The following is a 14,822-nucleotide window of genomic DNA, read 5'->3' as shown; positions in this document are numbered from 1 at the left end:
ACAGAATACAACTATGGTATGCTAACTGCACAATTCTTAAATGGGGCAGTGCTACTTTGGAAGTGGGAGGGGACTGCAGAGCAGGAAGCTGTTTTTCCCTACACAGTACTTCTGCTGGTAAAAAGAGCTTACTCTACACCATCAGGGAATTATTCTCCCCAGAAGTTTTGCAGGTTTATCTGTAGCTAAACCTGCCAAATGTGAGATTTACCAGTCAGAGTTTCAGGTAAGGGATCCAAGTTAGATCACACCTCAGATCATATATGCATGCTTAAAGGGAGAACATGTAGGCAGGGAAACTCTGTGCATCATGGCAGGTAATCCCCTAGAAGCCCTGGGTCTGCAGAGATCCAGTAAATGCTGCTGCACCACAAAGTACATAGAAGAGAAAAGGAACAAGCTGCTCCAGGCTTGAGAAAGCAGTCCTGACACCTGGACACAAGCCCAGATGTTTTGGGAGTTTGAAATGTTCCCTCCTGCTCTCTCAACAGCGCATTCTCAGGCAGCCAGCTCCTAGATAAACAAACATAGACAGCAACATTTCCAAACTATTTAGTAGTCCAGCTTTCACTGAAGTTAATTTCAGAAATTAGTGTATTTGCATATCACAGGTCTTAATCCTAAATGCTCTGATAAATCAAGTTATTTTTGAGTTTTCTATTTATTATATAAAAGAGTTTTTTAAGGACAAAATCTGACATTAGCCTCTTTAACACATAAATAAATAACTTTTTCATAGTTTATATACCAGAGCTAATTGAACAAATATTTTTTTCTTAACCTATTACTTATACTTCAGGTAAGAATAACTAACTATGAACATCAAAAAAAAAAAAAAAAAAAAAGTACAAATGATCATTAAAATAAACATAAAAAAAAAAAAAAAAAAGTGAATATAGACATTGAAGGGCTGAGCTTGGTTTCCACACATTTTTCTAAGCATATTTCTTATTGTCCAGTGCTGCAGCACAATATCTTACTGACAGTTTTCATTAATGAGTTGGTATTCTTGATGTAAAATAACCAGTCTCACAAAGATTCCCCTTTATCACTCCAGTCTTCACATCTTGATTTTCAGATAATTTTTCACTGGGTTATTCATTAATTAGGTCTTTAATTATGGATTAATTAACAGCTGAATTACAGCTGAATCCTTGTACTTCAACTCTTGTAGCACTGATATGTTTACCATTAAGCATGATAGATGTTACATACGCAAGGGGATTTATTACAGATGTATTCCCCTAACACTTCAGTGAGCTGACTAATTATTCAAGGTGATTCTTCCACTGGCAATGTAGCTAACAAAACACTGGACTGATGTCTATGACACAAATCACTCTTTATTTTTTCACAGGGCATTACTGAAGAGAGGTCTATTTCTCTTAAGATTGAGAGAGGTCTGATGGGGATGTATTTTAAGGTTGTTTTTTTCAAAGGAATAACAGTGAGCTCAAAAGTATATTACATATTTTTAAAAGTTGTTGAATCTACGAATATAGCTGTAATCAGCAGATGAAAACAATTGTCATGGGTAGTAGACAAAAAAATCCTCAAAAAGCTAGAGAATGTATTATGAGTTAGAAATACTCCAAATCAATTACTTATTCAAAGACACATGACAAATAAATTTGCATACAGTACCAATGAACAAAACATGGAAACTTTCATATATTATTATTTTAATTAAGCAGAAAGTTACAGTCTCAGGGTTCTCAGACCTGTTTTATGTCATTGATTTTTTTTATTTTTTTTTTTTTAGCAGAACCTTTAATTGACTTATTTACATTCATCATATGGATAATGGGCTTTGGCCATCCCCAGGAAGAAGGACTACTAGAGTTACCTTTCATACACTGGCAGCAGCTTGTGGAGTTAGTTTTATGGGTGACACCATTAGAAATATTATTTTAGATTGCATTTCCTAATTGAGAATAGCCAGATAACAGAGAATAGACAAAATTTTTACTATGTCCTTTTGCTCTCTAGGTCCATTTTCCATGCACTGAACTAAGAAGAATCCTATCCTACTACCTGCATCTTCCCATGTTGCAGAAAGTGAGTAAAAACCCATGTCTGACCTATGACTCAAGCCTTTTAGTCATTTCAAATTTACTCATATGTTGAGTAAAATGCTCATAGCCTAAGAACTCAGATTACATGATCTAAGATGATAGAACAAACAATTTAGATAAGCAAGATAATATGCTGTTTTTAACTACTTCAGCAGCTAAGTTAGCTTAGCTTAAGTGATCCAAACCCCACCACAGCTGTATTTCCTCAGTTTTCTTCCCTGGCCACTGATGTAGCCTTAGAATTTTCCACCATATTCTCCCATGCCTGTAGATAGGAGAAACAGGTGGCATAGACAGCTGGGCATCCTTCTTGTAGCAGTTCTTCACCTCCACCTTCTCTCTGAGCAAAGTGAATGAAACTCTTTGGTAGGATCCTTTTTGATCCTGGCAATGGTGCTGAGTTAACTACTACCAAAAGGAGGCGAACTGGTCTGTACCATTTAGCCTACAGAAAGTAATATGTCAATGATGACAACATTTGACTTTATATTAAAGGTTTTGCTCACAAAATATTTGGCAAGTTGGATTTCCTATACCATGTTAGATCAGCTGTAAGTGGCCTTCAGAAACTGAACATCTATAACTCTTTTTAAGTTCCACTCTAAATTTTGACAGACAACAAAGATATATGACCTAACTACCCCAACCATTTTTTTTATTGAAAATCATTCACACACCAGCATATGTCCTTGAGATGTAATAGCAAGGGTTTACTACAAATGAGTCATGGAGTGAGCAAATAGCTGGAGTCTTGAAAGCTTTCCTAAATTATACAGTTTGGATTTGTCACAAGTGTAAATGTATTTAGAGGAAAAAACATATGGGGTGAAGTTTACTATCTTTAAAGGTATCCAGCAAACACATCACTTTGGATTAATGCCTTGCATTTCAGCTGTTTTCCCATATCCATTAACACTTAAAAATCCACAGCACAGTAGCAGCAGCAAAGACCTGATAACGACATTTTACTTTCACTGCTATTTCCTACCTTGACCCCACACATCTGAAGAAATACAACAATCAGCAAATCTGTCACTTACCTACTACTAAAGAACACGAGTGTCCAGAGCTCCTGAGTGTACTCTGTGGTTATTTAATTTGGGACACAGAGGTTGTTTATAGCAGCAGTACAGCTCGTGGCCAGCCAGACCTGTCTGAACCCCACAGCGTGACTAGCTTTCCAGATGTACTAATATGCTATATTTGTAAAGTGATAACATGATCTGTGGTCTTACAGCAGAGGCATTGGCAGGATAAAATATCTATACTGCATGACTCAACATAGGACGAGAAACAGCAGTGCTGAGGGCAGCATCTCATTTGCACCAAAGTATAACAGAACTAATGTTATTCGTACTTATGTATTTTCCTTGGAAAAGCAAAAGGAGAATCAACACAATAAAGATACTGAGTATTCCCCTGGTACATACTCTGTCTTCCTTCCTACGTCCTTACAAGTGTGAGAGATAAATAGACACACATGCACACAGACACTCACTGTGCAGTTGCCCTGAATGATTGATTTATAGCAAATACTACTTTTACTTGCTCATTTTTTTATGACTACTGCTGAGAATGGATGACAATATTCCTGTTTGCTGAGTGTTGCCACTGAAAAAAAATATCACTCTGGTATATCATGTTTGTCAGTGTGACTTGAGGGCTGGCAGTTCTCTTGCGGCTTGCCGGGAGGGCTCACAGGGGCTGGGGCTCCCCATGGGTGCAGCAGAGAAGGACCTGCCAGCTGGGCTGGTCCAACCTCCCCAGCCAGTAAAAGGGCAGTAGAGGGTGCACCAGATCCAGGCGCCTCCATGGGGAGAGTAACAGGACAGGGATGGGAATAGGAAGGGGAATGGGGCTCAGGCCAGACCCTGAGATGGGCCTGCAGGAGGGGACAGGGCTGTGGGAAGCTGCAGACCAGCACTTCTGTGGCCTCACTGGGGCAAGGTCTGATGGCCCTGGGGGCTGTAGTGAGATCCTAGGCCATGTTGAGATGGAGAGGAGGGGGCATAGAGTGGGGCTGAATTGGCATGCTGGGCTCTGGGTAGGTGGGAGAGGCCACAGTGGGGAGGGGAGAGGGGAGTGGAGGAGGCAGGCAGGGAGAGGAAGGCCATCAGTGACCTCAGGACCTTGATGACAAATATTTGGGTCATATTCTTAGTAAAATAAACCCATTCATTCCTAATTTTTAAATCTTTCTTTGTCAAAAAATAACTTAAAAATTTATACCTTCAAACAGAAAGAAAGACAATGCTTTTAACAGAAAGTTTCAGGTCTGTTCTTTTCAAAAATAAGGTTTTCCTTCAGAAACATTTCCAAAAACTGCTTTTGATTTAATTTCCTTTTAAGTTCAGCTTTGCAATTAAAATATCATTTAATTTTCTGATAAAGAACTGGCATTTTCCAACCATCTTTGTTTATTATTCATCACTGCCAGTAATAACAAGCATTAATTACAACAGCTGGGCTTGGCTCAAAATTCATATACCAGTTTTACATTGCTGTGTTTCCAGTGCTTGCTCTGAAACCTTACTACGTTGGTACTAGCAGGAGAAAATCTGGGGTGGGGGGGGAAAAAAATGGAGATTTAATCTTTCAAGTTTGTCTTCAAGCCTGGAGGAGATAATATCAGGATTCACCCTGACCTTTTTGATATAGCATGCTTCACTGCCTTGGTGGCATGCCTGAAGAATCTGCACCACAAGTCCTTACCCTTTGGTCATCTTATTTTTCACAAACATTAGTGATAAAAAGGTTATTGATCACCACTACCACATCTGAGTTGCCTAAGATGTATTTGTTGTCTCTTACATCTGCCCACCTACAAGCACATTTTTGCCAAATAGCTATCAGAGTTTTCTGTAGCTGTGATGCATATTGGACTTTAGCTGCAAGAGCTGACTAAGCAATCGGTGAGAGAAGCAATATGCATATATACTGTGGAGCAGACAAAATGCATCCTTTGTGTTATCAAAAGCACACTCTATATTTTTGTTTGCACACTGCCTACAAAAACACATTCCTGTATTTTTGTTTGGAACACAGGAACATTAAATTATTCTTTGGGTACCGCACCTGGGACACAACAACACCAAGCAGCACTACAGGCTGGGAGATGAGTGGTTAGACAGAGAAGTGGCCTGACAGAGAAGGACCTGGGAGTATTGGTTGATAGTTAGCTGAATAGACAGTTGGCTAGCAGTATGCTCAGGTGGCCAAGAAGACCAACAGCATCCTGGCATGTGTAAGAAACAGTATGGCCAGCAGGACTGGGGAAGTGATTGTCCCCCTGTATTCAGCTCTGGTGAGGCTGTATCTCAAGTACTGTATTCAGTTTTGGAACCTTCACTAAGGAATCAAGATGCTTGAGCCAGTTCAGAGAAGGGCAACGATGCTGGTGTGGGTTCTGGAGAACGAGTCTTATGAGGAGTGGCTGAGGGAGCTGGTATTGTTTTGCCTGGAGAAGAGGAGCCTCAGGGGCAACCTTGTCTCCCTCTGTAGGTACCTTAAAGGAGGCCGTAGCGAGGTGGGGATTTGGTCTATTCTCCCATGTGCCTGGTGACAGAACAAGAGGGAATGGGCTAAAGTTGCACTAGGGGAGGTTTAGGTTGGATATTGAGAACTTCTTTACCAAAAGGGTTGTTAGGCACTGGAATAATCTGCCCAGGGAAGTGGTTCAGTCACCATCTCTAGAGGTCTTTAAAAGACGTTTAGATGTAGAATTTAGTGATATGGTTTAGTGGAGGGCTTGTTAGTGTTAGGTCAGAGGTTGGACTAGGTGATCTTAGAGGTCTCTTCCAACCTAGATGATTCTGTGATTCTGTTAATTAGCAATTATATTAATAAATATTTCAGGATTCATCAATCACTGTATTTTACAGTTGTTGATTTTGACCAAGGAAAATAACAGGTCTTGTAGTGTTTCAATGTTGAGAGACTGAGATGGGTCTCAGCAACAGACAGTTCCCATTTAAGTTGTACATCATAGATCAGCTGTTCTCAAAACACTAATCATAGCCTATCCAGAAGGGGAATAGGGGAGTCTTGGGAGTTGTGCTGACAAAGGAATGAGGAAGCAAGGATCAGCTTGTGAAATCAAAATTGCCTAATTTAGAAAAATAAAAAATAAAAGGTGTCTTCCACAGGAAAATGAAAGATGGAAGAACAACTGAGGAAGGAACTGAAGAGAGGTATAACAAGTAACTGAAGAGACTAAAAGAGGGAAAGAGTGAAACAGAGAATATAATATAAGCTAGATCAATGCCTAACAAGCTTCATTCAAAGTCTTTCTTGCCCCTGAGGTTGTAGGAATCCAGTCAAGTTGTAGTCTATTCTTGGAGCTAACAAGGGATCTGGTATACCAACGAATAAAAGGAAAATCTTGGATAGTATGGGCAACAGGCACAAAGGATTGAGAAGTAGACAGATCAGCCAACAGACAAAAGGCTTGTCTGAATCCAGCCAAATTTACTGGCATGTCTGAGACAATTTAAGGCATGCTTGGTTGACAGAGGCTAGTTCCCTAAAAGTACTCTCTGCATACTGCACTCTGCATCCCAGTGCACGGTCTGTTGCAATGCTCCCCATAGGAACTGGACCTCATCATGCTGATGGAGTAGACCTGGCCAGGGTCTGTGTACTCATGCAACATTGCAGTCAAGTGAGTCCTCTTCCTGGACAAGGAGCACTGCCTGGGAAGCACTGCTGAAATAGTCATTTCATAAAGAGGCAGTTCCATTCTGGCAGCTGGAGATAATGAAACTCAATAGACTAGAGCTATCACCAAATGGAGGTGGAGCCAGTGCTGAAATTTCTGGCATCCCAGTCTTGATAATAAAATGCAAAAATGCCCAAGCTGTCACTATGTGAAGCCAGCTGTTCCACAAGATAGCAGCCATATCATTTTCAATGACCAACTCTCACTTAAAGCAATACAGTCTTTGTCATGCATCACTGTATTCATCTAACCCTACTGCTATCCTAAGACAGTAGATCCTCTACCCATGATACTGATGAATCCACAGCTCAGATAGCTAATCTGGATAACCAAGCCTATTAACACATAGATCAAGAGATTTTTTTTTCAATTCTGCTGTAGTTGGAACACACTTAATTCCCCTATCTCGACAACCTTTCCTGCTGTGCCACTTTATAGAAAATACAAAAAGTACAAGTCATCAAAGATACTAACAACATGATGTGCTTAATAAATTATTGCAATAAATAAAAATGCAATAGATATGCTCTTTTGTTGTTTGGTTGGTTGGTGTTGGGTTTTTTTGTTTGTTTGTGTGTTGGTTACGATTTGGATAATAATATGCCATTAAATTCATGTCAGTAAAAGACTTCAGACAACCAAATGAGTATCAAGATAACACAAGCTCTAGACCTAGAATGAGTAAAGTTGGGAAAAGTACTTACTGTAAACAAGACACCTTTCCACTAACACTTCAGACAGAAGCCTGAGAAGAGAAGTGCTTCTAGCATAGCTTTCATGAAAACCACTATGGTAACAATTAGCAGCTATTTAAGGACACATTTCCCACAAATACCTAACAAAGCCAAATTTATGAAAAGATTTACACAAAGTTAGGCTGAAGATAGAACTTCCTATACAATTTTCCATTTGCAGAAAAAAGAAAAAAAAAAAAAACTTTATATATATATATTTGTTGCATTATGCATTATTTTCACACTATCTGTTGTGGCCTTCAGTCTACAGCTGTCAGAGCTGCAGAATGACTGCAATAATACTGCAGAATCCATAAGTCCCATTACACATCAGTTCAGCAGGGCAAATTCGTATATCAGTAACCTCTCAGTCTTGAGGGGTCAGCCCTTTCTCATAAAGTCTCAGTAAGCACCAAGGGAAAGATCCAATTTATAACTCCTGACAGAGCTACCACTAAGAGGTGGTTGCCCTGAAATGTGCCTGGAGCATTAATATGATAGGAAAAATCTCAAGCAATATTTGTATTGTGGGCCATGAGTCACACTGGTTTGCTGTTTTACCTGTGCAATGAAGCCTCTTGTACAGACCCATGCTATTACACAAGTACTTCAGCAGGATTGACTTATGGTTCTTTGGTGAAGTTGAATGAAAAAATAGTCTTGATGAAAAAAAAAAAAAAATTCCTTTGTTGCTTTCTGGCTATTTTGTCAGGGGATCCTATTGACATGGTAGGTAAGTCTTTAAGAGTCACAGCTCCCAAGTGATCTGGGAATAAGTAACTCTCAGAGAACCTCAAAATACCTCAGGAATTGTCCCTGGTATTTCTTAAATGTCTTTAAAAACATTTCAGCTTGTTGACGCTGTCTGTCCAGAGGTAAATCACTCTCCAGTAAATGTGCAATGACCTTAAAATCATGACAGCAAGAATGTCTACGAGTTTCTGAAGGATTTTGCAGGCATGCTAGGAAAGAAATACAGCACTGAAAATGTAGAGTTGTACACTACAAATTTTGCCAATCTCTTTGAGTAGACAACAAGACTGTGACTGGTTGAGATCTTCCCAGGAGGTTGTTAGCAAAGTTATAAAGGATAACAAGATTAAACTATATTAGTACCAATGATAATATTAGCATTAGTGCTTGATGATGGACCCACCATATGAAAGATGCACAAAGATGTAAAGTGGAAGTACAGCTTTACTCAACCTCAGGCTCCTTTTAGAGCTACTTACACTTGTACCTGATTTAAACTGAATCACCTCATTTAAGAAACATTTTCTGAGCAAAATAATGGGCATGTTATCTATTGATCATTCTCTTATTACATTTAATTGTGCAACAAATCAAAGGCACGGGAGCCTGCTGGTGTGAACGAACAGAAATTAGATGCGTGTTACATTTGATTGACCTGCAATTGCTGAGAACAGGAGGCTCTTTGGTAGAAGCCAGATTCAGTAGACAGTCTCATTAGATGTGTCATTAAAGGGAGCAAACTGTAACTATCCATCCACGCTGAGCAAGTCAGTGAAGCAGCACAAGCTCTTTTAAGGGGTGCATATCTTTATCAAGCTGTAATAGGGTTCTGTCAAGGGATACAAACGTGTTGTTTTCTGAGGAAGATTAAACCTAGAAGAAGAAGGGCAAATACAGCTTAGTTCCCTTTATAGTCAAGTTTGTGCACCCAGAGTGCTGGAGCAAACAGACCAGTGGACTATCAAACACAACACCCCACCATGGCATCATTTCAGGAAGTATGTCTGAGAGGATGATGTGACTTTCTGGCCATTTGAAAACCTCATCATCCCGTAGATCCCCACAGATTTACAGCTCATACTCCATTGTAGTAAAATAAAGAAAATCGAAGTGTTCTTTCTTTGAGCGTGCTAAGTAGCACACACACTCTTGTCACACACACACACACACACACACACCCCTCCTCTTGCAGTCCTGCTGCTTTGTAAAACCACAAGAGGATGTTTTTAAGAACGAAACAAATGGTGCCATCTACTGTCCGAATGACAGGGCCACCTAGCTCCCTTGCATACACGGGAACTCGCCCCGTGATTTTTCTTCTTTTTCCTTTATTTCTGTGTGTCACATGGAGGCTCAGAGGCAAACGCGCTTTGGCAGTCTACTTTGAGAAATATGTGCAAAAATATGTTACTAGAACATGTAATTCTGTAGTATGACTTTCCTGTCTCAGTAGTCCCATCATAGCACCATAGGCAGTATGCAGTACTTATGGAGTATATATCTCTACTACTAGACAGGGGAAGTAATTTTACTGCAGGAAGAGTGCGCATGAACACCAGATACAGCTGCAAACTAAAGAGAGATAGAAGCTACCTCTGTCTTCTGATCCAGAAAGGTGTTTTTGTTTTTATTTTTAATTCCTGACCTGCTACTAGTAACCTAAAAAGTTCTCCAATGACCAGCAACCTTTGTTACTTAACCTTTTATTATAGCATACCTTAAATAACTTTTAAGCCATACCTGCAAACTAAAAATAGAGTAAGTGGGAATCTGAACATGATCTCAGAACAGAAGCAACCTTCAGATTAGTACAGAAAAAAAAAATGGTCAATGACTTCTCAACTCAGTGTCTTCCTACCTACTATAGATTAAATTTAGATGACACTGCCATGACCTAATCAACATGTCAACAAACTTTCAGGCAAATTTCAGGCATGCAACCAAAATGAAAGGACTATCAGATGAGCATAATTTTTAGCTTTAAAGTGACACATAAGAAGCCATCTCAAAGTAACACAATAAAGCTCAATCCAGGGTAGAAATGAAAAGTTTGTCCTCCCCATAGCTCTTGTGCCATTATAATCTAATTCTGTAGTGTTTGTCTCCTTGCACTACTTCCTGCTCTACACTGCAGACAGAGCTGAAATAAATTACATAGTACAAAAAATTGGCCTCCAAAGATGCCATTTTAACACAGCAAATGTAAAAAGTTCAGGAAGAGACCTGAAAGGAAGAGAAATAACTTGATTGTGCCTTGATTGTGGGTTGTTAATGGTTTTCATTCATACAGAGAACTGGGTTTTAGATTAAAGGGACAAAAATATAAAGATCAAAAATAAGAATGGAGGCCTGGAGGTGGAAAAAGAAGAGTTTTAATTTTATGAACATTCTTGGCATACATCAATATTGATAAGACAATTCTCTCTGAAATAGTTAGGCATCTCCCACCGCATGTGACACATGGGGCTAGTTAACAGAAGATGGATGCCACTGAATCAAGTATTTAGCAGCAATGGAGTAATATCTGGCAAAACAGACTCACATCTGAAAGGGCATAGATTCCAAGTTTGCTGACCTTGCAGCATATACACCTTCATATAGCCAAAAGCCACAGGATATGTTTTCCTGTGCTGTGGAGACCTGAGGGCCAGGGAACTTGTGAGTACACAGGACAGAGTTGAGGCTCAGTCCCAGGAGTAACAACATTCACCTGCAGAAGAGGTAGAATTGGGTTTGGCAGGTGCCAGTCTGATAGTGACTATTGGCACTAGCCCTAACAGTCTTTTCTGGGTCCCCCCTGTCCAATCAAATATATTGTTTTTTTTTTCCTGTGTCTGCACAGACCCACCGCCAGTCATGTTTCATGGTCTCTGGATGTGAGACATGCTTGAAGTTCTTGTCAGCTTTGCAGATGAAAAGCTTATCTCCTGCTACTTCGGTACTAACAGTGCACTATCAACAGTGCTATCCATTATCAGTACAGTTTTAAGTAGCTGAGCTTTGTGTTGTCAATGACAGTAAATATTAAAGATGCTACAACCACTAAATATATATTATCTTTCAGTCTGTCAAGCATACATTGCAAGAGGGGGCCATGGCAATTACAGAAGGTAATTACAAGTGGATACAAAGTAGTTTATCATAGCAGATGACAAATTGCAAGAAAGGATGAAGAACCTTTGTTCTATGTGGGCAATTCATACAGACTAACCAATAACATTAAAACAATTAACCTGGTAGAATGTACTGATTTTTAAAAAATTGTATTTAATTAGTTTAAATGAACTATCCCATTAAGACTCAAACTCATCATTTTGATTTAGAAAGTTTTAATAAGCCCAACCTTTAGCACAGTTTTAATAACTGTATTATAGATTTATAGATAAATGTCTGAGGTGGAAAATATCCAAATACAATGAATTCCTAATTACAGATCGCAAGAATTTCTCAGGAAGTTTTAAATCAGTGAGATTGGTAATAATTTTAATTGAAATAATATTCTATTTTTTTAACTCTAACATCAGGCATTTACACATTTTTACCAGGACTGTAAAAAATTATTTCTGTAGCAACAAAATTACAGGCTTCTAGCTTTCACCCAAAATTTTAAAGTCGACCACATCATGGTCACTATGATCAAGATGGCTACCAATTGCCACATCCCCCACAAGACCCTCTCTGTTCTTCAGCAACAAATCTAAGAGGGCACTTTTCTTAGTTGGCTCCCTTAGCACCTGCACAAAGAAGTTATCATCTAGGTGCTTCATGAAACCCCTGGACTTGCTCATGTCGGCTGTGTGGTGAACCCAGTTGACATATGACAAGTTGAAGTCCCCCACAAGGACAAGGGTAGTTGATCTCGAGGCACCTCTTAGTTCCACAAAGAATAATTCATCGGCGTTGTCACCCTGGCCAGGTGGTCTGTAACAGATTCCCACAACAACATCCCCTTTATTTGTTCATCCCTTAATCCTTACCCAAATGCTCTCAACTTTGCTATCACCAACTTGAAGTTCCACGCAGTCCAGCCCCTACTTCACATACTCTGCCACCCCCCCACCTCACCTACACTGCCTGTCCCTCCTGAAGAACCTATGACCATCTATAGTGACACAACATTCACAGGACTCGTCCCACCAGGTTTCACTTATGCCGATGATGTCATAGCTGTGGGACTGGGCCAAGACCTCTAGTTCATCCATTTTATTCCTCATACTGAGTGCATTTCTGTAGAAGCACTTCAAATGAACCTCATTGTATGCAGCACCTTGTGGAGCAGACTGAAGGACCTCACTAGTACACAGTTCCTCTGATTCCAGAGCACCACCCCTTAGGTTATCACTGGCAGGTCTGGTTTTATCCCTTTCCCCCTTTGACTCTAGTTTAAAGCCCTATCTATCAACCCCACTAACTCCTGTGCAAAAACCTTTTTTCCCCCTCTGAGAGAGGCGCATCCCACCCCACTTCCCCAGCATTCACTTATCTGCCAAGCTGAAGGCAGGAGAGCTGCTAGTTTGTCACTATAGAAGTTATCTGGCTACACCACTTCACTCACTACCCCCCCACAAAGTCGGTCTTCATGCTTCCATTTCCACTACACCTGTCTGAACTGGACACTGTCATGTGTTTGCTGTTCTCACTGTCTGAGTGTCTTTGACACTGCTACAGCAGTCAATGTTTTATTTACATCACAAAGGACAGAAAAACTATACTAACCAATGGAAATTCCTACCAACAAGGGCAGTTGCACACTTTTCTTGTACACATATAGCCTGTCAAAAAAAAAAAAAAAAAAAAAAAAATTAATGAAAGTCTCTTTATCATGAAGATGGGGCCACAAAGATTTAGGATAAATTTCCCTTCTGGTGCCCAGGCTATACCACTTCTTAATATAAAGGTTTATTGAAAAATAGATGTGTAAGTTATTGTTTGAAGTGACACAAATGAGAAGGAGCAGTTAACTGTGTTTTAGGTTAAAAATCCTTGAAACCTCACAAAGCAAAGTTCAGACAAGATTAGAGGTGTGTTTTTGTTTATAGACCTCTGGTAGACGGTAAGTTAATGAAAGCCTTTCGTGCTGAATCCAGAGCTCAAGGTATTGTGTCCAAAGCAGATGTCAGACAGTCTCTTTTTGGAGAAAGAGACAACCTGTGTGTCTGTGAAACATGGTAACCTACCCAGCATCCTTCTCAAAACCACACCGCTCCTCCAGCCTCTACTGTCCCCACATTGCAGCCCTTCTGCTAGCTAATCAGTCTTCGTAGTTTACCAAAAGATGCTGAGGTTTTAGCTATAGAAATAGAAAGATAAAACCAAATTCTAATTATCTGCCCCCACATCACATTTTGCCATAGGTGCTGTTATATCTAAACATAGGTTATGAGGATTCTACTGTTGTTCAGAATGAACACAAAACATTTGTCAAGGGAGATATTTAACCAATAGTTTTTTCTCAGGTTTTATTCATGAAATAGAGCTAGTGAGAGGGAAAGCATAGGAAAGCATTAAGAAACAACTACTAAAAACAAAACAAAAGTTATCTTTCTTAGATCTAGGGGAGTTTAAAAGCTACACAAAACACACAGGGAATAAAATATTAAGCATGAAACATATAATGAGGCATAATGAAAAGGTAAAACAAGGAAAAAATATACCCGACGAAGGTATAATCTTAACTGAACTAGCAAAAACATCTTCAAAATACAGTACTTTATCTAGACAGCATTAAACTTGTTGATTTATAGAATTTCATAGAAACATTAAGGTTAGAATAGATCATATGGTCCAACCATCACCATACTACCAATGTCACCCACTAAACCATGCCTCTAAGCACCAGGTCCAACCTTTTCTTGAACACCCCCAGGATCGGTGACTCCCCCTTAGAGGTGGGGAGTCCTCTCCTTGTGTTCTACCTCAACTACTTCAAGTGAATTTGTGCTGAGACAGATTTTTGAATTGTGCAGAGGCTTTCACAGTGCTGACTCACTATAACATAGAAGCTGGATAAAGAAGGATTCTATCAAATTCCTTGTCTCTGCAATAATAACCAAAAAACATAGGGTGCCAGGATCAAAACAGCTTGGGGAAAAAAAAAAAAAAATGTAGTTTTGAAAACAGAGTGATTAAATGCCTATGTTCTTCTGTAAATGAGAAATAAAAAAGGAATTTAAGGAGCACATTACTCTGTATCCACAAACAGCAGGTGCCAGAAAGAAAGAAAGGGAGACAACAGGTTGTTTTCTGGCAGTCATTGATTCTCAGGCGATTTGTGTTTTAAACAGTTGTTCAATAGATCTGACAAAGCTAACTGAAAGAGTGTATTTCAGAGATTTGAGGTCTGCATTGCAAACAAGAAATGAAGGACTATGGACATTTTTATTTTCTTTCTTTTTTTTTTTAATGAAATGACACTATGTGACTGATGCAGTTTTGGACGGCCTATTTTTCACTAGTGGAGGGCTAAATGTGTTTCCTAATATGAAAGAGAAGAAGAAGAAGCTAGGATAAAACATGCCGAAAGAAAATCTACTACAGCTGCTT

The 14,822-nt window shown here is 39.4% G+C and overlaps 1 protein-coding gene across 2 annotated transcripts in view; it reads right to left on the bottom strand.

Annotated features, from left to right (window-relative positions):
• Positions 1-3,252, bottom strand: part of LRRC2 (leucine rich repeat containing 2) — a 72,939-nt gene extending 69,687 nt beyond the window's left edge. The window contains exon 1 of one of the 2 annotated variants that reach the window (XM_027446668.3): positions 3,116-3,252. The gene's annotated coding sequence lies outside the window, so the exon portion shown is untranslated. The remainder of the gene's footprint in view (positions 1-3,115) is intronic. The other variant, XM_038171106.2, reaches the window with a different exon arrangement.
• Positions 3,253-14,822: the final 11,570 nt, after the last annotated feature.

Source organism: Anas platyrhynchos, chromosome Z (genome assembly GCF_047663525.1).
Source record: "Anas platyrhynchos isolate ZD024472 breed Pekin duck chromosome Z, IASCAAS_PekinDuck_T2T, whole genome shotgun sequence".
Taxonomy (NCBI): domain Eukaryota; kingdom Metazoa; phylum Chordata; class Aves; order Anseriformes; family Anatidae; genus Anas; species Anas platyrhynchos.
Note: the sequence above shows the minus strand (reverse complement) of the source record. Positions and strands in the feature narration are given on the sequence as shown.